This window comes from Macaca mulatta, chromosome 11 (genome assembly GCF_049350105.2).
Source record: "Macaca mulatta isolate MMU2019108-1 chromosome 11, T2T-MMU8v2.0, whole genome shotgun sequence".
NCBI classification, from domain to species: domain Eukaryota; kingdom Metazoa; phylum Chordata; class Mammalia; order Primates; family Cercopithecidae; genus Macaca; species Macaca mulatta.
In genome coordinates, this window is record NC_133416.1 from 123,786,376 (window position 1) to 123,813,526 (window position 27,151).

At 46.9% G+C, this 27,151-nt stretch overlaps 2 long non-coding RNA genes across 2 annotated transcripts; one reads left to right on the top strand and one right to left on the bottom strand.

Annotated features, from left to right (window-relative positions):
* Positions 1 to 8,032: 8,032 nt before the first annotated feature.
* On the top strand, positions 8,033 to 11,106 carry LOC107001032 (uncharacterized). Its single transcript, XR_001448231.3, has 2 exons — positions 8,033 to 8,252; positions 8,605 to 11,106. It is a non-coding gene; the product is annotated as an uncharacterized LOC107001032 (long non-coding RNA).
* Positions 11,107 to 21,968: 10,862 nt separating this feature from the next.
* Positions 21,969 to 23,922, bottom strand: LOC144332714 (uncharacterized). Its single transcript, XR_013400722.1, has 2 exons — positions 23,786 to 23,922; positions 21,969 to 22,997 (listed from the first exon to the last, which is right to left on the bottom strand). It is a non-coding gene; the product is annotated as an uncharacterized LOC144332714 (long non-coding RNA).
* Positions 23,923 to 27,151: the final 3,229 nt, after the last annotated feature.

Below are 27,151 nucleotides of genomic sequence, written 5' to 3' on the forward strand. Positions count from 1 at the left end.
CAGGCATGAGCCACCGCACTCAGCCCATACTTTACAAGTATAAAATAAAGCACAGGATTGCCAAGGAAATCACTTAGACTGTAATACCGACATTGAAATGTTGAAAACCAACCTTGTAAAATAGTAACAGGTAAGCTTATGTATTATCCACTAAGTAGCAAGATCTAACTGCTGGTCTACCTACTACTGTAACTTCCAAGGAGTAAAGAGCACACAATGTTTTGATATATCAACAGCAATTGATGGTGATACACACGCATCTGTGATTTGCACGGGTGCCAAAGTCACAGGTACTGCTGATACCACGGCAGTTTGTCATTTACATTCCTAATAGAAGAAAATGCTGCCATTTGATTAGAAGTTAGTGCATAGCCAGGCATGGTGGCTTACGCCTGTAATCCCAGCACTTTGGGAGCTTGAGGTGGGTGGATCACCTGAGGTCAGGACTTTGAGACCAGCCTGGCCAACGTGATGAAACCCCATCTCTACTAAAAATACAAAAATTCACCAGGCATGGTAGGACGCGTCTGAAATCCCAGCTACTTAGGAGGCTGAGGCAGGAGAATCGCTTGAACCTGGGAGGCGGAAGTTGCAATGAGCTGAGATTGCACCATTGCACTCCAGCCTGGGCAACAAGAGTGAAACTCTGTCTCAAAAAAAAAAAAAAAAAAAAAAGAGAAGTTAGTGCAAATAAAGATGTCATAAGATGTCATTTTTTCCCGGGCTAAATTTATGGACCCCTGAATTCTACCTGTGCAAGGGTCTGAGGACTTCGTGTTAGGGCTCCTGTTCATCAAGTGGCATTTCGCTCCAATGTGCCCTTCCTGCCAGCACTGAGGGCTGCTGAGCGTCTCAGTAACCGAGCTGGGAAGGATGCGCCTTGGGGCTTAACTTTTTCCATGACTGAGTGAATGGCTGCTCAGTTTTTCCATGTCATTGGGGAGGTTATGGGTACATGTCAAATTCCTGGTGCTGGCATTTGGGGATCGAGCCGTAAATGGAGGCTGGAGGGCAGAGTGGTCAAGGGCATATCCACAGAGTCACAGGAGACCCAACTTCACATTCGGAACCCCCTGATATTTAGCTGTGCGTCCTTGGGCAGGTTAGGAACGGGTCAGGTCTCAGCTGTGTCACCTGTGCAATGGGGCTGTAGACCCTGCTCCTGGGTTTGCTGTGAGGACTCTACGAGGTAAGAGATGGAACAAGCAGATACAACATTGGCATATGATGAGCACTCAGTGTAAAGCGACTATTTGGCACCACCCCTTACTTCATTGTTTTTTTCTAGTACTGGTCTCCAAAGCTCGGGGAGCGCAACAGACAGCATTTGAGTTAGACCTTTCCAGACGCTGCTGCTTTGTTCTCACTTGGAATTAGCTCACAGCTGGTAGCGTCCCCTCATGGGAGCTCTCAGAAAATTTGTCTCTTGCTCCCCACCCCTGGCCCCAACTTGAGTCATGCCCCAGGAATTTGGGAGAGGGCACCTTTAAGCCAGTGGTGTGGTGATTTTTCTTTTCTTTCTCTTTCTCTCTTTTCTTTCTTCCTTCTCTTTCATTATTTTTCTCTCTTTCCTTCCCTCCCTTCCCTCCCTCCCTCCCCCCTCCCCCCTCCTTCCTTCCTTCCTTCTCTCTTTTTCTTTTCTTCTTCCTTCCTTCCTTTCTTTCACCTTCTTTGTGTAATTGTGCCGAGTTGCCGAGTTGCCGAGTGAATCATTGAGGGAGCGAATTCCAAGTGCATGAGCCTCTCTGTGTTTCCCAGGACGGGTTTGGGCCAAGACAAACCCCTGTGATGCCAACAGCAGTTGCTTGAACAGTGGAGCTCAGAGCTGGCTTCCCGGCGTGGCTTGCAGGGGCTCTGTTTGAACTTTCCCTTCTCTCCTTCCACCCCGTGATTAAAGGAGCCACATGTAACTTTCTGCTTAGTCCTCTTTCTCCTTCCTTCCCGGTGCACACCCTGGGAAAGGCTCTGCGAAGTCCCACAGTGTTTCTTTAGGAGACTGGGCGGCCCCTTGATTTATGTTCACTTGGCAACGTAAAATTGAAATGGCCTGAGAGCGCTGAATAACTGGAAAAGGGAGATGGAGAGGAGGCCTCTGGGTGTCTGATTCCATGTAGCGCATGCCTGGCCCTTCCCCCATAGACCAGAGCCACGGACCTTGGAGCCCATGGGCAAAAGCAAAAGCAAATGAGGTGGCTGGAGTTGGAAAAAGAAGTCCAAAATTGTTCAGAGAAACTAGCATCATCTGTTTTTTCTGGGAGCCTGATGACTTTGTATTTTTTTTCTCCTTCTTCCTTTCTCCTTCTCTGTCTTTTCTCTCGGGATCACCCTACCCATTTTGGATTTAATGCATAACCCATGGGGAAAAAGCAGAAATTTTAATCCCCAATCTGGCCCATGGTAGGGGCTCAATAAACGTTAGTTGAATTAAACAATTTTTTATAAAAGAAGTTGGGGCCAGACATGGTGGCTCATGCCTGTAATCCCAGCACTTTGAGAGGCTGAAGCAGGCAGATCACTTGAGGTCAGGAGTTCGAGACCAGCCTGACCAACATGGTGAAACCCCTGCCACTACTAAAAATACAAAAATTAGCCGGGCGTGATGGTGCACACCTGTAATCCCAGCTACATGGAGGCTGAGGTGGGAGGATCGTTTGAACCCAGGAGGCAGAGGTTGCAGTGAGCCAAGATCATGGCATTGTACTCCAGCCTGGGTAACAGAGCAAGACTCTGTCTCTAATAATAATAATAATAATAATAATAAATGAATAAAAGAAGTTGAAAGTCAACTTTTTTTGTTTGGTTCTGTGAAGTGTCTTGCCTGGGCCTGCAGAACCTGGGCTCATATTCCTCAGAAAGCATGGCTTGCATCCTGTATAAATACTTGTGTCTGTTCTCAAATTACATCTTGAGCTATTTGAGGGCAGGGACTCTTCTTCCCTCCTTGACTCTTTCTTTCCACAAATATTTATTGAACACCTACTATGTGCCATCATTATCTCCCTTCCACTCCACCCTAACTCTTAGCACGTCTGACTTTGAATGTTTGGGGTTCAGTGTTACATGAATAAATAAATGAATGGAAAAATGGAGTTTTAGGTGGGCCTCCAGGAAGTGGACCAGGGTCTGAGGTTCTCCTGGAAGGCTTACATGTGGTTAACATCTTAGAATTGGGGCCAGGTGCAGTGGCTCAGGACAGTAATCCCAGTGCTTTGGGAGGTTGAGGCGGAAGGACTGCTTGAGGCAGGGAGTTTCAGACCAGCCTGGGCAACAGAGTGAGACTCTGTCTCTACAAAATTATAAAAATAAAATAAAATAAATTAGTCAGGCATGGTCATGTGTTCCTGTAGTCCCAGCTACTTGGGAGGATGCCACGAACCCAGGAGTTCAAGGATGCAGTGAGCTATGATTGTGCCACTGTACTCCAGCCTGGGTGACAAAGCAAGACCCTGTCTCCGGAAAAGTTTTAAAAAATCTTAGAATTGGGATGGAAGGCAACAGAGAGACAAGCTGGTCTCGGGTAGGAATAAGGACTGATGGTGATCAGTACCAACTTGGCTGCCGTCTTGCCTTACGACTGGAATTATGTAACTCTTTGGACTGTGGTTGTTTTATCCCTAAAATGAGAGCAACCTCAAGATTTCTTGCAGATTTAGAGTTCTAGGATTCTCCAGAAACATTTACCCCCAAAACGAATAAAATCAGATCCTTCCATAAAAGAATTATGACACCACCAGATTTGTTCCCTGCTCTTTCTCTTCTTGGACTGCCTCTTCTTGGTTTCCCTTGGAACTGGATTTGTCTTTTCTTGTTCAAGAATCTATAGTGGCTCCCAATTGCCTGTCACATCTAATGTGCCTTCCTTTCCTTGGCTTTCAAAAAATACACAGTCTGTGCACAGCCCACAAATCTCCCTGACATGCGTCCCAGCACACAGCAGTGGAAATCCTCCACTCCAGTGAGGCTGTTTCCTCTCTGCTCCGACTTCCCTTCAGACCTTTACGTGTAGTTCCCTCATGAAGTGCCCCTTCCTGTTCCATTTATGATATCTCAATCTTCCTGATGTGATAAAGTTTCCAATTGGAGCCAAATTTAATTTGGTTTTGAACAGAACATCCCAAACAAGGACTTACTCTAGGAAAAAAAAAAAAATTACTCATATTTCCAGATTCAAAACAAACTCTGTGACCCTCTTGATTAATTTCCTTCCAGTCTTTTTTCTTTGGAGATCTGAGCAGAATTTTAAAGGATGGACTCCACAACTTACACAGCCATCACCTTTGGTTGGCTGGACGTGGAGGTTGCTTCTAATCTTTCACCATAATCTGCATGTCGTGACGAACATCCTGTAACTAAATCTTTTTATATGTCTTTAATTATTTCCTTGAGCTAAATTCCTAACAGGTGAATCATCGGGATTAAAGGCTCTTTGATGATGGGGGTGTAGGGTTGGAGGAAGAGGAACCATGCCGTGATCTAAATCCTTCTGTCAGTCCACGGGGCACACAAAGTGAGAAAGTGACAACCTCCGTCTTTTTCTTTGGAAACCGGCTGGTTGAGTGGGTGTCCCAGCACCTTTGCATCCCTGCCTATCATTTTCCTGCCCAACATCAAGTTTCTAAGACTTCTAGAAGGTTCTTCAAAGGCAATAGGTAATGGAAAAGAAACAGCCAGCATAGCTTTAGTCGATGGCAACATTTGCCGCGCAGTGGCTGAGGATTCTGGAGCTGAGTCTCTGCTTTGTCTGTTCCCTCCATTATCCCCACCCCCAAACCCCCCCATCCCCCACTCCTGGGTTGATGGACTATGGCACTCGGACAGACACGTGTGATTGACTGTGGTATTAAGAAAATATGTATAACACAATGTTTTTTAGCTTTTTCCAGAGATATTTATATCACACAAATGGCATGTTGGTTTCTTTCTTTCTTTTTTTTTTTTCTTCTCAACCACTAAGAATGAATAAATCAATTGTCTTAATCAGGCTAATGGAGAGTGCATGGGCTAGAAAGATAGGTGGGAGGGGCTCTTCGTCTGAGCCTGCTGCTCCCTTAGCAGGGGAAGGGGAGCCTGGCAAAGTTCCGTCATATCTCTGGGCCTCTGTTTCCCTGTCTTTGGGATGGGCATCTGACCGCTCATGACTTTGCAGGATAAAGATTGTCAGAAGCATTTGGAGTTCCTTGGAAGAAAGTAGCTGCATGAATTTTTAATCCTCTATTTTCAGCTCTTTGGAGCCATGTGTAGGAGCAGGGCTGTAAACACAGAGAACTCACCGCTACATTCTAGTTTATAAGGTTTTTGTCTCACAATCCCACAGACCTGACCTTAAGAACGACTCAAAATGTGGGTGAAACGCAGTTTGTTGTGGTCGTCGTTATTACATAAAAATTAATGGCTTGGCAAACACAAGGATCATCCTGTCATGCTGAGGTTATGTTTACACCAAGCAAATATATTTCAAGGTTCCTGGAGCTTCAGCATCACTGCAAGGCAGAATCAACACCATTCCCAGGCAAGACTCAGAATCCGGTGCCAGATTCACCCTGGTTCCAGAGGGAGACGTTAGTGAGTATTAATTCTGCAACTAGAATGCCATCCATTTCCAAATTCCTTACGGCTGAAGCAGGTTTTTTTTGTTTTTGAGACAGAGTTTTTGCTCTGTCGCCCAGGCTGGAGTGCAGTGGCACGATCTCAGCTCACTGCAACCTCCATCTCCCAGGATCAAGCAAATTCTCCTGCCTCAGCCTCCCAAGTAGCTGGGACTACAGGCGCACACCACCACACCTGGCTAATTTTTGTAGTTTAGTAAAGACAGGGTTTCACCATATTGGTCAGGCTGGTCTCAAACTCCTGACCTCAGGCGATCCACCCCCCTTGGCCCAGAGTGCTGGGATTATAAGCATGAGTCTATAATCATGCATGTCTGGTGCAAACATTTTTTTTTAAATGGAAAATAACAAGTGTTGGTTGGCAAGTATGTGGAAAATTGGAGCCCTGGTGCACTGCTGGTGAAAATGTAAAATGGGACAGTCACTGTAGAAAACAGTGTGGCAGTTCCTTGACAAGCTAAACACAGAGTTACTGGAGGACCTACCAGTTCCACTCCTAAGTATGTACCCCAAGCAATTGAAAACAAAGGTTCAGGCCAGGCGCGGTGGCTCACACCTGTAGTCCCAGCACGTTGAGAGGCCTGGGCAGGGGAATCAGGAGCTGAGGTCCTGATCGAGGTCAGGAGTTCGAGACCAGCCTGGCCAACATGGCAAAACCCCATCTCTCAGAAAATACAAAAATTAGCCAGGCGTGATGGCGCACTCCTGTAATCCCAGCTACTCGGGAGGCTGAGGCAGGAGAATCGCTTGAACTCAGGAGATGGAGGTTGCAGTGAGCTGAGATTGTGCCACTGAATTCCAGCCTGGGGAACAGAGAGAGATTCTGCCTCCAAAAAATAGATAAATAAATACATACATGCATATATTCAGTGAAATACATACACACATTCATTTTTACATTCAATGAAAACGTATCCACAAATGTTCATAGAGCACTCTTATTCATGATAGTCAAAAGGTGGAAACAAGCCAAATGACCACTAGCTAGTGAACGGACCAACAAAATGTGGTGCATCCAGGCAATAAGAAGAAAGGAAGCACTGGCACGAGCTACAGCATGGATGAGCCTTGAACACATGATGCTGGGTGGGAGAAGCAGACATAAAGGTCACACATTGTGGGATTCCACTTACATGAAATATCCAGAATGGGCAATCCATAGAGACAGAGAGAAGATTGGCAGCTGCCAGAGGCCAGTAGGACAGCAGAATGGGAAGTGACTGCTAATGGGTACTGAGATTCTGTTTGGGGTGATGGAAAACTTCTGGACCTCGCCAGGCACGGTGGCTCACCCCTGTAATCCCAGCACTCTGGGAGGCCAAGGTGGGTGGATCACCTGAGTTCAAGACTACCCTGGGCAACATGATGAGATTTGATGTCTACAAAAATAAAAATAAAAATTAGCTGGGCATGGGGGCAAGCACCTGTGGTACCAGCTACTCAAGAAGCTGAGGCAGGAGGATTGCTTGTGTCCAGGAATTCAAGGCTGCAGTGAGCTATGATCACACCACTGCACTCCAGCCTGGGCAACAGAGGGAGACCACGTCTTAAAAAAAAAAAGAGGGAGACCACGTCTTAAAAAAAAAAAAAAAAAAAAAAGGCACTAGAGAGACAGTTGATGCAGGATATGGATGGTGACCATCATCATCATGTTTGCTGGTGGGGAGTGGACGGGAGTGGGAATGGCATTAAGAGGAAGGCCAGTGATGAGGCGGGCACAGTGGTCCAGGAGGGAAATGCAGGTGGCCTGGACCAGGGGGCACAAAGTAAGCCACGTGTGTCAGGCAAAACCAAGAGGGCTTAGTGAGGATCTGGATGCACAATTATTCAATATAGACTCAACTCTGCCCCTCCTATTCAGCACTTGTATGCACTTATGGATGGGAGGGGAGTGTTGGAGGGAGAAAGTATATGCTCTCATAGGGATGTCGAAGGACAGATCAGAAGACCCCTGGCTTCAAATTTTGACTTTTTCATTGCCAGATCCCGAGAGAGTAACTTCGTTTCTTTGTACCTCAGTTCCTTCCCCTGTAAAATCAAGGCCCCAACAGGCACGTCATAGGTCGTTGTGAGACGGGACAACACCACCTGCCCTGGCTACCTCCTAGGGTTCTTGGGAGACCCAAGCGAGCTGTCAATTCTTCAAGGACAACACAGATCACGTTGCTGGGCTGATGTCATTGCTTTTGGAAAGCAGGTCCCTTGAATCCCTTGAACAGATTCTCCCAAAGCAGTGACTTTAGGAGCATCTCGAAGGCGACACATTCCAGTTGTTAAGGCTGCGATGAAATAGCAGAAGACTCTGGGAAGCAGCGTGCGACGAGTAGCAAAGTAGCCCCTAAGGCTCTTTCTTCTGTGCTCGCCCCGCCCACTCCCGCGTGGGCCCCGCCCCGACTAAGCTCCACTCAGTTCCCGCCCCCGATGTTAGCGCAGGCCACGCCCCCTCATCTCCCAGCTTCTGGGTCCGAGGCTCCCACCTGCGCTAAGCGCTTGGTACCAGGGAGGGAATGGGAGGACGCTTGCAGGGTAGGGAGGCGGGGGCTGGAAATTGGCAGGGTGAGAACTGGGAAACTAGTCTGAGATGCAGCCCTCCTTGTCCCCCTTCTTCATTCACCCCCTTGTTGAGGCCCTTGGCTTTTGCATAATGTAAGTACTTATTTAATGCGTGTGCTGGCTCGAGAGCTCTGCATTTGTCTTTCTGTCCTTCATATGCCAGTGTACCTCCGCCTTGTGTCTGTCTAGGTGGGAGCTCCTGGAAAGGAGGGTGCTTTCCCAGCAGCTCCTGTTCGACCCCCAGCCCCGGGCCAAGGGCACAGAGAGAGAGAGACAGAGAGGCTGGGGCTGCGGTGGGGGTGGGGAGGTGGGAGCTGGGGCGGGGCGGGGGGAGCGCGGGGGAGGAATGAGAGCACCATATGACAGGCTTGTGGAACCACATCTGATGCCAACTTGGATGCTGTCCTTTTTCTCCAATAAAAGGAACTTTTCACTTGTTTTTCAGACACCCTTTTAAAAAATGTATTTAAAGAGGCTGGTTCCTATCCATCCGACTGGAGGCATCTCAGTGCAAGAGCAAAGCTAAGTCCTGCACACACACCTCCCCTCCTCGTCCTCCTCCTCCTCCCCCCAGGTTTTCCCGAATGTATCTACTCCGGTTACAACTGGACGCGGCCCCTCCCCCACCTGCCTCCCCCCTTCCTCCCCTCGATCGTGGAGGGAGCATTCTCTGTGCCTTCCCAAGTCCCCGTGGGGGACCTTCTATGTTGGAGTGGGGTGAGGGGGGGAGGGTCATATAACGAAGGCCAGAATGAACAAATTAGATAATCAAAAGAATTATAGTAATTGCTTTCACTTTCCCCAGGCCGCTCAGCGGATTCTCTCCCCCGCCCCTCCCCTGGTTTTTCTGTCTGTCGGGAATACTCGGTCTTTCCGACCCCCTCCCCTCCCCCAGGTTCCTCCTCTCCTCTCCCCTCGTTCGCGCGTTCCCTCTCTTCCTCCGTTTTCTGGTGTGCTGGAACGTTCAGCGGAATATGATGAATGATCACCTGTCACAGCTTGTTTATTATAATGCAGGCAATCAATTACACATCCCCAACGCTGGCCGGCCCGCAGGAAATTTATATGCTCAGCACAAACCAATGTGAAAATGGAATCTCATTTGCCAAATGTCTTTCTCCCCGTACAGCACGATGATTACAGTCTGTGTTTGTTCCAACAGTCGTGTACAACTGACAGTGCTATCATTTACTGCCTGGCTCAGGTCACGTTACTCTAAGGCTTCATTTATTGTGTTACGAAGGGCAGCACAGGAAAAGGACAAGGGTGTCTGTCAGGGATGGCACCGTGTTAAAAAGTGGGCGTGCAAGGGCCGTATTCCTGGGCCAGCCGCTACAACCTCAGCCCCTGGGCCCTTACCTCCGTATCCTCTCCCAGCATCCAGCTACCCAGACTCCAAGGCCCCTGCCGGGAGCCAGCTCTAGGTACCAGGAGCTCCACAGGTCCCAGAATCGAGGTGGATCAGAGTTCCAATTTTGGTTCTGCTACTGTCGAATTGCGTGCAGCAGGGACTCAATCTCTTCATCTGGGAAATGGGAGTTTTAACAGCCCTTGGCAGGAGTATTGTGATCTCTGGGATGTCAGACGCGTTGATGAATGTTGGTTCCCGGGACTTCGGAAAGAGGTCCCGTTGAAAGAGTTGTGAATTGGAATTCACACTGTATATTAAAATCTCCCCCAATCTTCACCTCTGAGACATGGCTGTCTCAAAACTGTTTTGTTTCCCTTCCTGGTGGAATTTTGTACTTCTATGTACTCTGTACCAGCAGGTAGAGTGGCTTTGAACAAATAAAATGGCCACCTTGCTCCACTGTTCTTTCTTTGTAAAAAACGGCATAGCAATCTTGGCCTTTCTAGCTGTGTGACCTCAGGCTGGTCAATCCCTCCTCCTCTCTAAGCCTTGGATTCTTCCCCTGAGAAGTAAAGAAAATAACTCCTAAACTGCCTCCCTAGGCTTGCCGGCAGGATCCAAGGTGTCCAGAGATGAAGAAAAAAAAAAAAAAAAAAAGCCAAGTGAACGGGAAAGTGAGGCTGTCACTGCTGAGTGGCATCCTGTTTTCACCCAGAGTTCTGCTACACAAAATGTTGACCCAAATTTGTACCCCCACAACACTTGGTGTCAAGTGGGAGCTCAGAAACTGAGGGGCAGGCAGATGCTTTTGTGTGTATTAGGTTGTCTTTTATTGTATTGTATAGTGACTTTTTTTTTTTTTTTGAGATGGAGTCTTGCTCTATTGCCCAGGCTGGAGTGCAGTGGCACGATCTTGGCTCACTGCAACCTCCACCTCCTGAGTTCAAGCAATTCTCCTACCTTGGCCTCTCAAGTAGCTGGGATTACAGGTGCGCACTACCATGCCTGGCTAATTTTTGTATTTTTAGTAAAGACAGGGTTTCACCGTGTTGGCCAGGCTGATCTCGAACTCTTGACCTCAACTGATCCACCCGCCTTGGCCTCCCAAAGTACTGGAATTACAGACTTGAACCACCGTGCCCAGCCTGTACTATATATTTCTTTATTGTTTGACATGCATATTTGTTTAATGGCCCTCTGCTCCGCCAGTATGGAAGCTCCAAAAGGAAAGATACCAGATTGATCTTGATCACCTCTGCCTCCCCAGCACCTAGCCTTCCTTGGCACATCGTAAGTGCTCAGTAAATATTTGTGGCTTTAATGGATGAATGAATGAATGACTACATGGTCAAACTCCGTACTAGGGCAATCTCTGTGGTGCAGTGGGTAGGCCCTAGTGAATGGATATTTAAAGGATATCTTACTATTCCTCATCCCCCAGAGTCAGACTGTGCCACATGCACCCAACCTTGCCTGGGGTCATTCATCCTACATGTACTCAGATCGCGTGAACTGGTGATGGGCCACCCATGTGCCTGCCTGGAGACTCCTATTCATCCCTCAGATCAACATCCCCCAATAAACTCCCAGTCACTCTGACATCCCTTGTTGGTTTGTAATCTCTGCCTCTCTCTAGACCATCAGCTCCTATGCACAGGCGGCTATGCCTTTTTCATATTTGGGTCCCCAAAATGCACAGCGCAGTACCAACCTCAAAACAAGTGCTTTTTAATCAGTCAATCAGTTGACAGAGATCATCTTTTCTCAGCACTGATGTATGGACTACAACTTAGAATTCCATTAAAGCACCTGGGGTCAATAAAAAAAGTGATTCAAGTTTATATATCTTTTTTGAGACAGAGTATCATTCTGTCACCCAGGCTGGAGTGCAGTGGTGTGATCTCAGCTCACTGCAACCTCTGCCTCTGGGGTTCAAGCAGTTCTCACTCATGCCTCAGCGTCCTGAGTAGCTGGGCGAGTGCCAGCACACCCGGGCTAATTTTTGTATTTTTAGTAGGGACGGGGTTTCGCCATGTTGGCCAGACTGGTCTCGAACTCCTGGCCTCAAGTGATCCACCCACTTCAGCCTCCCAAAGTGCTGAGATTACAGGCATTTGATCACTGCACCCAGGTGAGCCACTGCACCCAGCCAAGTTCATATTCTAAAAGTGAAACATTAATGCTGCATTGTGTATTTTTTGGTCAATTGCTTCAGATATGTGGAAGGGATTTCTTTGTATATGTGTAATTATTCGTCACCATGATGATAATAACGAGGGTGACAGCACAGAGCTATGCCTCCCCAGCAAGCATGGGCTGGGCAGGGCCGGGTATTCCCTTCGCTGACTTGCTTCACTAGTTGACTAACAGACCTTATTCCCGGGCCCGAGCTGATGATATCCTGCCAACGCCAGCTTCCCAACATGGAGGGGACGCAAGAGCGAGCGCCATGGGATCCTGGGGGAAAAGCAGCCTGTGTTTGCTGCTGCTTTGACAGTTGAGGCTCCGAGAGGGACTGGCAAACAATGGGAAACGAAACATTTGAGTGGTTGCAAAAAATTCCATGGGAAATCCCCCCTGGTGGTATTTATGTGCGAAGGCTGTGACAAGGAGAGCGCAGGGCTTTCGATTTCAAGGGTTCCTGAGCAGACCACAATGGCCTTCCAAGATGGCAATCCCTGGGAACAGCTCTCTCGGCCACAAAAGCCTAGTTTGTCTGTCCAGGGAAGATCTGGTCGCATGCATCAAGTTGGCCATGAGCTGCAATGGCTTGTTTGGGGCATGACCCACATTTATAGGGTCTGGGCCTCTGAACCTTCTGCTTCTAAGACAGTTCTATCTCAATTGTCCCTCTGGTTTCCCCTGGCCTCGAGAACCTGGGGCTAATAGGGGCTGAGGGGTTTCCCTCGGGCTCAGCCTCCATATCGGAACTGTGGGAACCTCAGCCTCCATCAGACCCCTCCCCATTTTCTGGTCAGCATGTGGCCTCCTCCTGTTTTCTCCATTCCCATTGGTAATGGATATTTATTTAACTTTTACTCCCCCTCCACTCTCATTTAGAAAAGAAAGTGAACTGATATTAACCAATCCTTGTTTTGCCTTCTTTAACACTAACACATATGCAAAATACTTTCCACTATTGATAATATCTTATTGCTGCTGTGATATATGTGCGTAGATGTACAGATCTGCTTAAAGGTAAGGTTTATATAGATTTTTAGAGACACTTGGTAAATGAGAAAATGGAAACTGAAAGAGGTTAAATAAACTGCCCGTGTGTATTGGTCATGAGGTTTCGGTTGCAAAGTGACAAAATCCTGACTTAGATGAACTTAAGCCAGGTGGAAAATGTATGTTGTATTATTTGAGAAGCCAGGGCTGGATAAGCTTCAGGCATGGCTGGATCCAGGCCCTCAATTAAGTCTTTAGGAATTTCCCTCTCTCTAGCTTTTTGGTTTTGCTTTTCCCTGTATTGGTTTCATGTTTAGATTGGCTTGCTTCACCTGTTTTACGTCTTTCCAGAGTCCAATCCAGCCTTTTTCCTGGTTGCCTCTGTAAAAGTCCTAGGGTTAGATTTAGTGTACTCTGATAGGTTCAGCTGCCCATTGCTGAACCAGCGACTCTGGCAACAGGGATGGACTTACCTAAGTGCCCAGGTTCCAGTCACTGCTGAAGCCCGGCCAGACCACCTGGACAGAGTAAGAGTGAGTGGTTCCCCCAAAGAAAACTGGGGTGCTCTTACCGGAAGAAGGAGGAATCGACAAAAAGACCCGATGTCCTAAACTCCTGTGTCACACTGTCACTAATGGGCAGGCAGACCTGTACAGCAGCTCTCCTCTGCATCTTCGTGCTGCTGAAGGCCACCACCGGGACCACCTCCCTCCTCCGTGCTTTATCCTGCCCTGTGCCTCCAGCCCTGCCCCTGCTGCAGGGATTCAGTCTTGTCGATCATTTTCAAAATGTGCGGGAGGGAGGAAGCCAGTGGAAGAGAGCAGGTGGCTGGGTGACCTGTGGCTATGGGATTCCTCTCCTCTATTTCAACCACCCGGCAATTCTTGTGTCTCTCTGTAGATTCAGTTTCCTTGTACACTTTTATTTAAACAAAGGACACCCCAGATTTTTTAAACTTGCAAATCAGCAGTTTTTCTGGAATCTATGTCTACTTACCCTAAATGAAGGAACAATAGCTCAGAAAGAGGCAGGAAACTGACAATGCGTCAAATGAGTGCCAAGAGCATCTGAGAAACCACACCTCCCAATTCCCATCTCTTGCCCTTTGCACTCGCAGCCTTGCAGATGGGGTCAAGATTTGTGGGCTTCTGATTTATTGGCCAAGGATGCAGACCTTAACATGTAAGTGGAGCAGCTTCCCATAGAAGAGAAGGAAAAGGATACCTTTGCACAGTTTTTTTCTAGTCTCCGGGTTCCCTACCCCCAGGGCAGGCAGCCTCTGGGGACTCCCTGTAGGTAGGATCCTGCCAGAATGGAGAAAAACAGCCCGATTCCTGTTACTCCCTCCTGGTCCTGGGAACTTACATCACCGTTCCAGGAGAACTTACATGAGCAAGCCATGTGCTTCCGTTTAGGAGGATGTTTACAAACCACTGTTCTGTCCTCTGAGTGTCTGGAAAGCTAGTGTCTGTGTACCAGGCCCTGCCATGCATTTCAAACACAGCTTTCTGCTGCACTGATCAGTGCTAATCCTCATAGCTAACATTTCTGAGCACTTCCAGCATTCCTGGAACTGTATCGTTTCATTGAATCTTCCCAACAACCCGATACCATAGGTAGCAGTATTGTTTTCATTTTATAGCTGCAAAAAAATGAAGGTGCAGAAAGGTGAATGAATTTGTCTGAGGTCCATCAGCCAGGTTCAAACCCAGGCAGTCAGAGTCAAGAGCATGAGCTAGATGCCACAGTACGTTGCTACGCTTAGATGCACCAGGAAAGCTTTGGACAAGGAAGATGTAGGTTGTTGCCAGCACCTATGCACAGACAGACAGAAAGTCCTCTGCTTCCTTCAGGCCCTTCCTTCCACTTCCCCGGGGCTTCCAGCTGAGCCTGCATTTTTCTTTGACTTCCCCCTCTTGCCTGGCATTTTCAGCAAACGCACACAGGGGATTACGGGGGGAAAACTATCATATTACCAAGTGGACATGGCTCCTAAGATGCCAACTGAACACAGGTAAGTCGGGTAAGGAAAAGCACACAGTCTCATTACTTAGACTACCTCGCAGCCGTTTATTGAATTAGTGTGATTCTTAACATCTTCAACTTGGATCTCCTCCAGGCCAGCCAGCTGGTGCATTCAGTTCGACTCAGCTCGCCTTAACTCAATTAACTAAGCCAGGCTGAGCCGGGCTGAGCTGAACTCAACAAGTTTTTCTTAAGCACTGAGCTGGCTGAAGGGGGAAAAAAAAAACCAACAAAGGACAGCAAGACGCTGACTTGGCTCTTAAAAGAGTTGTCTTGCGCGCTGAGTGGATAATATGGTGCCGTATTTTCTAAGTATCACCTTCGTGGCTTTTGCCATACCCGCGCTCCCTCTGTGCTATTATTTACTTCATATTTTTCTTTAAACAAATTCACTTCCCTTTTCAAACTTAATTTTTTAAATTATTGAGGTGAAGTTGACGTACCATAAAATTAACCATTTTAAAGTGAATTCTTAGATCATGATGTTCATCTGAAGAAAAAAGTAAAAATAAAGTGAATTCAGTGGCGTTTAGTACTTTATAGTGTTGGGTGACCATCACCTTTATCTAACTCTAAGACATTTTCATTACGTCAATATGAAACTCCATAACCTTTAAGCAGTCACACCCCATCCCCTCCTTCCCGACAACCCCTGGTTGTCATCAGCCTGCTTTCTGTTTCTATGATTTACCTATTCCGGATGTTTCATGTAAGTGGAATCCTACGGTATCCTTGTGTTTCTGGATTATTTTACTTAGCATAATGTCTTTAAGGTCCATCCATGTTGTAGCATGAATCCGTGTTTCTTCATTCCTTTTCATGACTAAATGATATTCCATTGTGTGGATAGACACAACTTGTCTACCTACACACCCATTCATTGATGGACATTCAAGCATTTCCATCTTTTGGCTATTGTGATTAGTGCTGTTAAGTACATTTATTTTAGTTTAGTTTAGTTTAGTTTTAGTTTTTGAGATGGAGTCTTGCTCTGTCTTCCAGGCTGGAGTGCAGTGGCATGATTTTGGCTCGCTGCAAACTCCACCTCCTGGGTTCAAGCAATCCTCCTACCTCAGCCTCAAGTAGCTGGGATTACAAGTGTCTGCCATCACGCCTGACTAATTTTTGTATTTTCAGTAGAGATGGGGTTCCTCCATGTTGGCCAGGCTGGTCTCAAACTCCTGACCTCAAGTGATCCACCTGCCTCGGCCTCCCAAAGTACAGGGATTACAGACATGAGCCACTGGGCCTGGCCCAGATAAGTTTATTTTAAAAGGAAATTCTCCATCACTACAGTAAGTGGGAAGCCAACATTTTTATAATACAAAATAAAATACATACATAACCATTAGAAGGAAAAATTTCACCTTTGTAGGTCATAAAAATCATCTTGTGAACTATCAGATGCAGTCATAAAAAGGCTGGGCTTGGCCGGGCGCGGTGACTCACGCCTGTAATCCCAGCACTTTGGGAGGCCGAGGCGGGCGGATCACAAGGTCAGGAGATCGAGACCACGGTGAAACCCCATCTCTACTAAAAATACAAAAAATTAGCCGGGCGCGGTCGTGGGCGCCTGTAGTCCCAGCTACTCGGGAGGCTGAGGCAGGAGAATGGCGTGAACCCGGGAGGCGGAGCTTGCAGTGAGCCGAGATCGCGCCACTGCACTCCAGCCTGGGTGACAGAGCGAGACTCCGTCTCAAAAAAAAAAAAAAAAAAAAGGCTGGGCTTAGGGAGTGGTCGGACTTGAGTTCAAATCCTGACTTTGCTGTCTGTGTAACTCTGGGCAAGTGTCCTGTCCTCCTGAACCTCAGTTTCTCCATTTGTAAAATGATAAGACTTAATATTCCTTCCTCCTATAGTGGTTATGGGAATTAAGATCATGAGTGACCTGGCAGAGTGGCTGCCACCTGTGATCCCAGCACTTTGGGAGGCCAAAGCGGGAGGATGGCTTGAGGCCAGGAATTCAAGACCAGCCTGGGTAACATAGCAAGACCCCATCTCTACAAAAAGTTTAAAAAATTAACTGGGCATGGTGGCACACACCTGTGGTCCCAGCTACTCAGGAAGCTAAAGTGAGAGGATCACTTGAACCCAGGAATTTGAGGCTGCAGTGAGCTATGGTCGTGCCACTTCACTCCAGTCTGGGCTTAATAGGTCTAGACCCCATCTCAAAAATATATATATATTTTAAATAAATAAATAAAACCATGAGTAAAGTGTTAGAACCATGCCAGACTCATAGCAAGCCCTTCGATACACAAAAGCTGGTAGGTAAAAACACAGGTCATACACCCACTAGAGGTCAATATACTAGCAGCTAACAAAGTAAATATTTGCTGTGTGCCAGAAACTGGGTGAAGCACTTTCTGGGTGTTATGTCATCTTCTCAGGGTTCGAAGAGGCAAATATTATTATCCCCATTTCATAGATTGGAGAAGGGAGGCAAAGAGAGGTGGAGCCAGTAGTTAAAAGTTCATAAAAGTTCAGACCGGGCACGATGACTCACATCTGTAATCCCAGCACTTTGGGAGGCCGAGGTGGGTCGATCACCTGAGGCCAGGCGTTCGAGACTAGTCTGGCCAACATAGTGAGACCCTGTCTCTACTAAAAATGCAAAAATTAGCCAGGTGTGGTGGTGTGTAGTCCCAGCTACTCGAGAGGCCAACGCAGGAGAATTCCTTGAACCCAGGAGCTAGAGGTTGCAGTGAGCTGAGATCATACCGCTGCACTCCACCTGGGCAACGGAGCAAGACCCCATCTTAAAAAAAAAAAAAAAAGTTCATAAAAGTTTATACAGTGCAGGACTTGAACTCCAGGAAAGTTAAACGACAGTACGAGAAGTAACTAAGAATCACCTCCAATGGAAGGTGGCCGCGGGACAGGGATGATTCATTGCAAAAATGGGTTCCTGAGCCCCTGAGGTTCAGCCTGGGCAGCCGCAGCGTGCGTGCGTGTGGCAGTCCTGGCCCAGGGGCTCTGTCCTTCTTGGATTCCTTCCAGCAGTATCTCTTTATCAAGTCGCTCTTTCTCGGGTGTGCCAAGACTAGGCTCCCTGAGAGACCGCGCTCAGCCTTCACATCTTTTCTAGTTGATATCCCTCTAGCAGTTAATGGCTTCACCTGCCATTCCTGTATTCCATCACCCAAAGACAAATCCAGTGTCCCTAAAACCTCACCTGTGCTCTGCAATCTCTCTCACTAGTTGCACGCTGCATCTGAGCCCTCGAGACTGCCACAAAGCCTCTTACTAATTATCCACCCCTGGTGCAAAAATTAGCACGTCTCAGGTTCACATGTATCCATCATAGCTTCACCGATAGGGATGCAGTATGCATACTTCACAGTTTTAGTCTGCGTGGGGAATCCTATTTCACCCATTGGCAACACTAGCACGGGGGTTGTATTAGTCTTCTAGGGCTGTTGTAAATAATCACACAAACTTTGGGGGTTAAAACAACAGAAATTTATTTTCCCATGTTTCTGGAGGCTGGAAGTCTAAAATCAAGGTGCAGGCAGGGCCAAGCTCCCTCTGAAGGCTCTAGGGGAGGATCCCTCCTTGCCTTTCCCAGCTTCTAGTGGCTCCTAGAATTCTATTATTATTTATTTTATTTATTTTTTGAGACAGAGTCTCGCTCTGTCGCCAAGGCTGGAGTGCAGTGGCGCAATGTCAGCTCACTGCGACTTCTGCCTCCCAGATTCAATTGATTCTCCTGCCTCAGCCTCTCGAGTAGCTGCGACTACAGGTGTGTGCCACTACGCCCAGCTAATTTTTGTATTTTTAGGCGAGACAGGATCTCGCCATGTTGGCCAGGCTGGTCTCGAAATCCCAACCTCAAGTGACCTGCCCGTCTCAGCCTCCCAAAGTGCTGGGATTACAGGCATGAGCCACTGCACCCGGCCGGCTCCTAGAATTCTTTGGTTGGTGGCTGCATCCCTCCAATCTCTGCTCTGTCTTCAATGACCTGCCTCATGCATTTTTGTGTGTCCTTTTCTGTCCCTGGTAAGGACACTTGCCACTGGATTTAAGGACTGTCCTCATTCAGGATGATCTCATCTTGAACCTGGCCTAATTATGTCTGCAAAAACGCTACTTCCTAATAAGATGACATTCTGAGGTTCTGAGTGGATATGAATTTTAGGGGACACTCTTCAACCCTCTTCACATAGAAGAGGTGCCTGGTATTCTTTGTAACTAGCTTATTGTATATTTCAATACCCTGGGCACACACATAAAAGGGTTCTTCTCTCAAGACAATTGTCAACCACATTCTTGCCAATCTCCTTTTCCCAGTCCTTTGTGGCATCATGAACAGATCCTATAACTTTCTGGCTACTTCCCAATATTGAAAAGGCCAAGCCAGTTCACTTATTTATTTATTTATTTATTTATTTATTTAGAGACAGAGTCTGGTTCTGTCACCCAGGCTGGAGTGCTGTGGTGTGATCTTGGCTCACTACAACCTCTGTCTCCTGGGTTCTAGCGGTTCTCCTGCCTCAGCCTCCTGAGTAGCTGGGACTACAGGCGAGCACCACCATGCCTGGCTAATTTTTGTATTTTTAGTAAAGCCAGGGTTTTGCCATGTTGGCCAGGCTGGTCTTGAACTCCTGGCCTCAAGTGATCTGCCCACCTCAGCCTCCCAAAGTGTTGGGATTATAGGCGTGAGCCACTGTGTCTGGCTGCCAGTTCACTTTAAAACAGCCACCTAGTCCCCATCTCCTAACTCAGGTTTGATGCACAGCCTGAGGAAACTGGAGAGGACCTGGCCACCTCTTGCTTCCTTCTCCCCGTGTTTCTGGCTCCCAAAGTACACCAAGGAGGAGGATTTCATGGGCAAACAAATTTGGCCAATGCTGCATTAAATCAAGTTACCCAGATGTCTCCACTTTAGGGTCAGTTGATGTGTGAATGTCTATCCAAGAACAGGTGGTTTCCAAACTTCTTCAGCCCAGGACACTATTTTTCCACAGAACATCCTACCTCCCTAGTGTTCCCCAGAGCACACTTTGTGAAACACCACACAATAAAAAGTACTGCCAAATATAAAGTATATCCACAACTATTACGTTTGCATAGCAATATAAGATGAGTTTTTGAGTAAACACAGCAACTGTGGAACCGTTTTGTGATTTATTCAGAAAACTGGCTCTGAGATCGCTGTGGACAGGACCCAACTTGGCTGGGAGATTTCAATCCCTCAGTAGAGCCACGTGGACAGTGAGGCTGGCCGAAGTTTATTCTGAGAAAGGATTAGAGACTGAAATTGCTCTGATTTTCCTAAACCCAGCTTCCGTAGTCAGGAGGAAGTAACTATCATATTTAAAGGCAAGTGCTTTCAGGAAAGATTTGCTTGATAGTGTGGTCCTATAAGTTATGCAATTCTGTTATGCGAATTCAATGATAGGGACTCAGCAGAATGATAATAATAGCAATAATAATATAATAGTAAGAGAAAAGATAGAATTAACAAATGCAAGTGACAAGCAAAGCCTCGCCTTCTTCTACTGGCGTAGATCTGGGATCCATCCAGTAATCTCTGCTCCCAAGGGCCTCTCAGCCTCGAGCATGAGGCTGGTATTTAAATATCTGTTGTTTTCATATCCTACGACCTCTAAAAGCCGGCTGACTTCAGCTGGTCCTCAGCTGGACGATTGGCAACCTTTTCCAGTGCTGGAGAAAACCAGGCTGCCCCGGACTGAAATTGACCAGCTCCCAACTTAGTGTCTTTCTAAGGATTTCCAAGGATAATTTCTGACCATCGTCTGTGTTCTCTCTAGAAGCTTTTTTTTTGAGACAGAAATCACACCACTGGAGTGCAGTGACTTGATCTCTGCTCACTGCAATCTCCACCTCCCACTGGAGTGCAGTGACTTGATCTCCGCTTACTGCAGTCTCCGCCTCTCACTGGAGTGCAGTGACTCAGTCTCTGCTCACTGCAATCTCCACCTCCCACTGGAGGGCACTGACTCTATCTCTGCTCACTGCTGTCTCCGCCTCCCAGGTTCAAGCCATCCTCTCGCCTCAACCTCCCGAGTAGCTGAGACTACAGGCATATGCCACCATGCCCAACTAATTTTTATATTGTTGCTAGAGATAGGGTTTTGCCACATTGCCCAGGCTGCTCTCCAACTCCTGGCCTCAAGTGATCAGCCCCCCTAGACCTCCCAAAGTGCTAGGATTACAGGCATGAGCCACTGCACTGGCCACCCCAGGAGTTTATCGAATCACATCACCATGTCATTGAGGCTCCCCTGTAGTCTCAAAACTGAATTGAATCTAGTTTTGTCCATATGGTCAAGGCAAGTATTTTCTGAAAGCCAGGATTAACCCTACAATTGGATATTGTAGGGGCCATCGAGGTGATAAGATGTGAGGAAAATCAACTAAGCTCACTCTATGCGCCATTCCCAGACTCCCCCATACATACACAAGATAGCCTAGAGAAAAACAAAGTTGATCTGACTGTGTTATGGGAACAGGGTGACTCATTATTACTCAACAGTCTAGCAAGGATAGGTTTATCCACGTAGCTAACAGGCTACCAAAGACCAGAGGGGATTTGGAAAGCAGTCAGGGGGATAAGAGCCTGTACTCCATCTCTCCAACTTTGTCCTCCTCCATAACAGTTCCCACTGCCCACGGAAGATGCCCAAACTCCAGGCCCTTTGTATGTGACTCCAGCTCTCATGAGCTGAGACCACCCCCCACCCTAAGGCAGGATCTGGTTCTCATTTATCTACCATTGTGCCCAGCCCAGAGCACAGATTTTGGCAGATAAGCCAGAGCTCAATGGATGAATGTCAAATGAGTGGAAAAGGAACCCGCATGAAACTCAGGTAGCTCATGCTCCAGTCTCAGCACTGCATTATGTCAAAAATAAAATAAAATAAAATAATTTTTGGCCAGGTGGGGTGGCTCATGCCTGCAATCCCAGCACTTTGGGAGGCCAAGGTGGGCAGATCATTTGAGGTCAGGGGTTCAAGCACCAGCCTGGTCAACAAGGTGAAACCTCATCTCTACTAAAAATATAAAACTTAGCCAGACGTGGTGGTGTGCGCCTGTAATCCCAGCTACTAGGGAGGCTGAGGCAGGAGAATTGCTTGAACCTGGGAGGCAGAGTTTGCAGTGAGCCAAGATGGTGCCACTGCACTCCAGCACTCTAGCCTGAGAGCAAGACTCCATCTCAAAAAAAAAAAAAAAAAAAAAAAAAAAAAATATATATATATATATATATATATATATATACACACACACACACATATATCTGGAGAGCAATTGAAATCTTTACATTTCTCTGGGAACACCAAAAAAAAAAAAAATCCAATTTATATAAAGTAAAGCAAAACTTTTGAATGTTTAGATCTCACCTCCATGGCAGTTGGCTCCAAAATCTCTATTAAATTCCTTCAAACTCTCCTTCAGATCTCACTTCTCTCATCCCCTTCCTTTTTCCCCTTCCAAATATAACTTCCACTCTTTCCTGGGAGTGCAGGGAGGCTGGTTAAGCACATGGGCTACGGGGCACATCTTGCTGAGTTTAAATTTAGTCTTGTCACTGTCTAACTTGGGCAGGTACTTGGCACATGGTAAGCACTCAATAAATGTAATCCATTGATGTTACTGTTATTAGTATTCTTCAAATTCTGTTGGTTTCTCCAATATGTTTTTTTCCTTCAGCCCACTTTTCCATCCATGAAACAAGGAAAGTGTATTCATTTCCCAGGGGTAAGAAATTATCACAACCTTGGGGGCTTAAAACCACAGAAATCGATTTCCCCACAGTTCTGGAGACCAGAAGTCCAGAATGAAGCTAGCGGCGGGTCCACACCCCCTCCAGAGGCTCTCCTGGAGATTCAGTTCCTTGCATCCTCCAACTTCTCGTGGCTTTTAGCATTCCTTGGGTCGTGGCTGCGTCGCTCCAATCCCAGCCTCTGTCTCCACGTGGCCTTCCCCTGGCCTCTCTTGTCTGTGTCTCTTCCAAAGACACTTGTTGCTGGAGTTAAGGCCCACACAGATAATCCAGGATGATCTCATTTTGAGAACCTTAACTTAATTACATCTGCAAAGACCCTTTTTCCAAATAAGTTCTTTTTCACAGATTCTGGAGAAGGGTAGGTAGACATGGATATATTTGTGGGAGTGCATTTATCCCACTACAAAATGACACTGGGTCCTTCTCCTTGTGGATGGTGAGCAGGGAGAGGGTTGCACACTCCTGTAATTCTTTTTTTTTTTTTTTTTCCTTTTCTCCTTATCATGCTGAATATATCAAGTCAGCAGCCAGCATCAGGTACCTGGGAATGAGGAAGGAAAGACAGGCAGATGGCAGAGGGGCCTGTCAACTTCTCCTTTTCACTGACACTCACACCACTCTTTCATTTGCAACCACAGAATACCTAACTGCAAGAACCGCCTCATCCCAGGTGGTCTGACCGTGTCTCCGAGCTAAGCGGCGGATTTCAGCCACAGGGTCTGACTCTCAGGCAGACACATCCTGTCCAAGGACTGGAGACAGAGCATCCGTTCTCCCCCCCCGGAGCGGTCAGCTGCATGTGGCTGCTTGAGGGGCGGTTCAGGTTAGTTAGTTATTGATATCCTGTGTTAAGATTCCTGCCTTGGCGGCACTGAAGGGATCCGGGAGGCAGTGACTTCACTCGACTCAAATTGCAATCAACCAGCCTCTTGGCTCAGGCATTCATCTACCCAGAACTATTTTTGGTGTGTGTTCATAGACAGCACACACCAAAGTATTTGGTATTTGAGATGCAAGCGCTAAGGATGATTAAAGTTAGTTGCTAATGAGCATGCCTAGAATAGATATACTCTGTGTGTATGCGTGTGTGTGTGCGCGCTCCATGTGTGTGCTCTGTTGCGTGTCTACAAAGCAGATGTCTACACACCTGCCCTTAGGTGACCTCACCAATGTCCATGAATTGGTGCTGCTAGATCAGCTAAGAGTTCCCTGGACGGAAGACAGAAATGGGTAACAACTGACCTGTCTCAAAATACTGCCTTACTGGGCACCCATGCTCCCCCGTCGGAATCCAATCTACCTTTCAATGTCTAGCTCAGCCCATCTTACCATGAAGCCTCACTTGACCGCCCTCTGAACTCCTAGACCAAGGCTAGAAAATAGGTTTTATCTCAAGTTCCTTGGTTTGTGTCTGCATCACTCCAGCCTCTGGTTCCGTCTTTACACAGCTGTCTTCCCTCTGTGTCTGTGTCCTCATGTAGCCTTACCCTCTGTGTGTGTGTCTGTATTCAAATCTGTGTGTGTGTGTGTGTGTCTGTATTCAAATCTCCCTCTCCAGCTGGGCGTGGTGGCTCATGCCTGTCATCCCAGCATTTTGGGAGGGCGAGGCAGGTGGATCACTTGAGATCAGGAGTTCGAGACCAGCCTGGCCAACATGGTGAAACCCCGTCTGTACTAAAAATACAAAAAATTAGCCGGGTGGGGTGGCGAGCGCCTGTAATCCCAGCTACTTGGGAGGCTGGGGCAGGAGAATCACTTGAACCCATGGGGCAGAGGTTGCAGTGAGCCAGGATTGCACCACTGCACTCCAACCTAGGCCACAAAACTCTGTCTCAGTAATATAATAATAATAATAAAATTTAAAACATCTCCCTCTCCTTATAAGGACACCAGCCATTGGATTAAGGTCCATCCTCATGACCTCGTCTTCACTTGATTACATTGGAGAAACCACATTCATTGGTATCGGGTTAGGATTTTAACTTATCTTTCAGTGGGGTGGGGGTAGTGGGGAAGACAAAATTCGACCCATAATGGATGCCATAAATAATTAGGGATATCCAGCATTGGTGGAGGGAAGGGAAAGGGCCACCTATTTGCTAAATCTGCCCTATCGTGTTTAATTTTGGTATCATTTAGTTGGAAATGAGCACCACCTGCTATGACAATTGGTTATCTCTCTCTCTCTCTAATCATCTAATCTACCTACCTACCTACTTACCTGCCTGCCTACCTATCTATCCTCTACGTATAATCTATCATCCACAGCTATTTATTTACCTTCCTAAGTAAATTGAAAGTTCCATGAGGGCAGGGATTATCATTTACACTCCTTGTAAATTTCTCCACTGGCTAACCCAGGATCTAGACGGATGTAGTAGGCACTCAGTAAATACTTGTTCAGTCACTAATTTTCATTGTTTGGACTCTGAAATTAGATCAGGAAGAGGTCTCTGACACACAATCCTCTAGGGACTTCTGAGGATAAAGTTGGCTCATTCACAGCTTGCCCACCTGCGCTCTGTCTTCCCAGCTCCCCTCAACGTTCCACAGATCTTGTCTACCAAATCTTATGTGTGTACTAGGGTGTCTCCCGCTAATAGGACAGCCCTGTAATTGTTCAGTGAGATTATAACGTCAGCCTCATCCATCAAGCTCTCCGCTAAGTAGTTTGGTTTTCCTAATGGAAAGCAGTGTCCTAAACAAGAAGGGAAGCGTCCTAATGTGGGGTTTTATGTAGGCTGGTTTCTAGCTGTGAGCTATGGACCTGAAATGATAGTTAAATCGATGGAGAGGCACTAAGCTACAGCCTGTGAATCTGGGCATCCGTAAAACCCAATTATTAACAGCCCTGAGTGGATGCGTTGCACACCGGCTCTCCCAGCTTTGATTGGGACTCTCTCTCCAGACAGAAACGGCCCAAGAGAAATGGAAATATGATGGTTAGTTGATTATTTCACAGTCTGCATGACAGACCACCCTCCTAACAAGACTCTAGGTCAAGTGCTCTTCTCTGCCCTGTGGATCTATTGGGGAGAAATTAGCTCTCGGTGGTATTTCCAATTATGGATAAAAGCGATTCCTCACTGGTCTGGCTATCATGTGTTTTGCAGTGGACCAAGAGACATGAAGCCCGTCTTCTGCCCTCGCCTCTTTCTCTATCTTGCTGCATGACCTTGGAAGGTGGCCTGATCTCTTGTCTTCTTTGCTGCCTCATCTGTCATGATCCACCTTTACTACTTCATAGCCATGTTCTAGGATAAATGAGAGAAGCCTCTACATCTTTTAGTCTCCCAGAAAGACTGGAACCAGGTAAATGCAAAGTGGAGCCATTTCCTTTGTTTTTGCTGCCTGAGTTACTAACGTGAATAATGGCAAAAATGGATGGGTTTGTGCAATTACTTTTGTTTTTGTTTTGTTTTGTTTTCCCTCTGGGGGGAGGCTCGAGGCATTCTAGGCATTCTATACATTATTCTATTGTATAATTGTTCATCTCTTCTATGGAGTGGGTGTTGGTATGCCCCTTTCTTAGCAAACTGATGGAGGCTGGCCTCAAAGTGAGCCACAGTGATGGGCTAGAACTAATTCTTACTCATAACTCCTAACTAAGTTTAATGTCTGTCTTCCCTACCGTAGTGATGAGTTTCATGAAGGCAAAGACCTGTTTACCTTGTTCTGCTCCAGCACCGAGCAGGTACTCAGTAAGAACTTGTAGAATTAGTGGATGGATGGATAGATGAACAGATGAATGGATGGACTGACAGATTATTAGATGGATGGATAGATAGAGGCACAGATGGATGGATGATGGATGGATAAGTGGGTGGATGATAGACAGATGGATATGATAGAGGGATGGCTGATTGGATGAATGGATGGATAGATGGATGGATGAACAGATGGATGGGTGGCTAGATGGACAGATGAATGGATGGAGGGATGCACAGAAGGATGAATGACAGATGGATGGATGATAATGGAAGGATGGCTGGATGGATGAACAGAAGGATGAATGGATAGATGAATGGGTGAATATAGTTTGTATGTGAACATGAATCACATTACCATTATTTATCACTGAGAGAAAGTTCTAAGTTTCAGATGTTCAGAGAAATTGACAGATGCAGACCTAAGATACAGACCAGAAGGGCCATGCTCTCTCTAAGTCCCTGGGTAGAATCCTTCCTTGCCTCTTCCTAGCTTCCAATGTTGGCCATAAATTCTTGGTGTTCCTTGGCTTGTAGCTGAATCCCTCCACTCTCTGTCTTCATCACGACATGGCCTTTCTCCCTGTGTGCCTCTGTCTGCACATGGTCTTCCCTCTTCTTAGAAAGACACCAGTCATATTGGATCAAGGGCCCACCCTACTCCAGTATGACCTCCTCTTAACTAATTATATCTGCAATGACCTTGTTTCCCAACAAAGTCACATTCTGAGGTGTTGGGAATTCAGACATCAACATATCTTTGGCAGGGGACTTGTGTCAACCTGTTATTCAGCCCACAACAATGTGTGACCCAGCAGCTCCTCTCCCGGGTGTGTATCCTGGGGAAACTCCTGAACAGGATCATAAGAGGACGTGTGTGAGAATGTTGGTGGTGACCACGTTTGTCCCAGCAAGGAGCCCAAGGTGACCTACATGTCTATGACTGGAGGAAATGAGTCAGCCAGATTTGATACATGCAGATGATGAA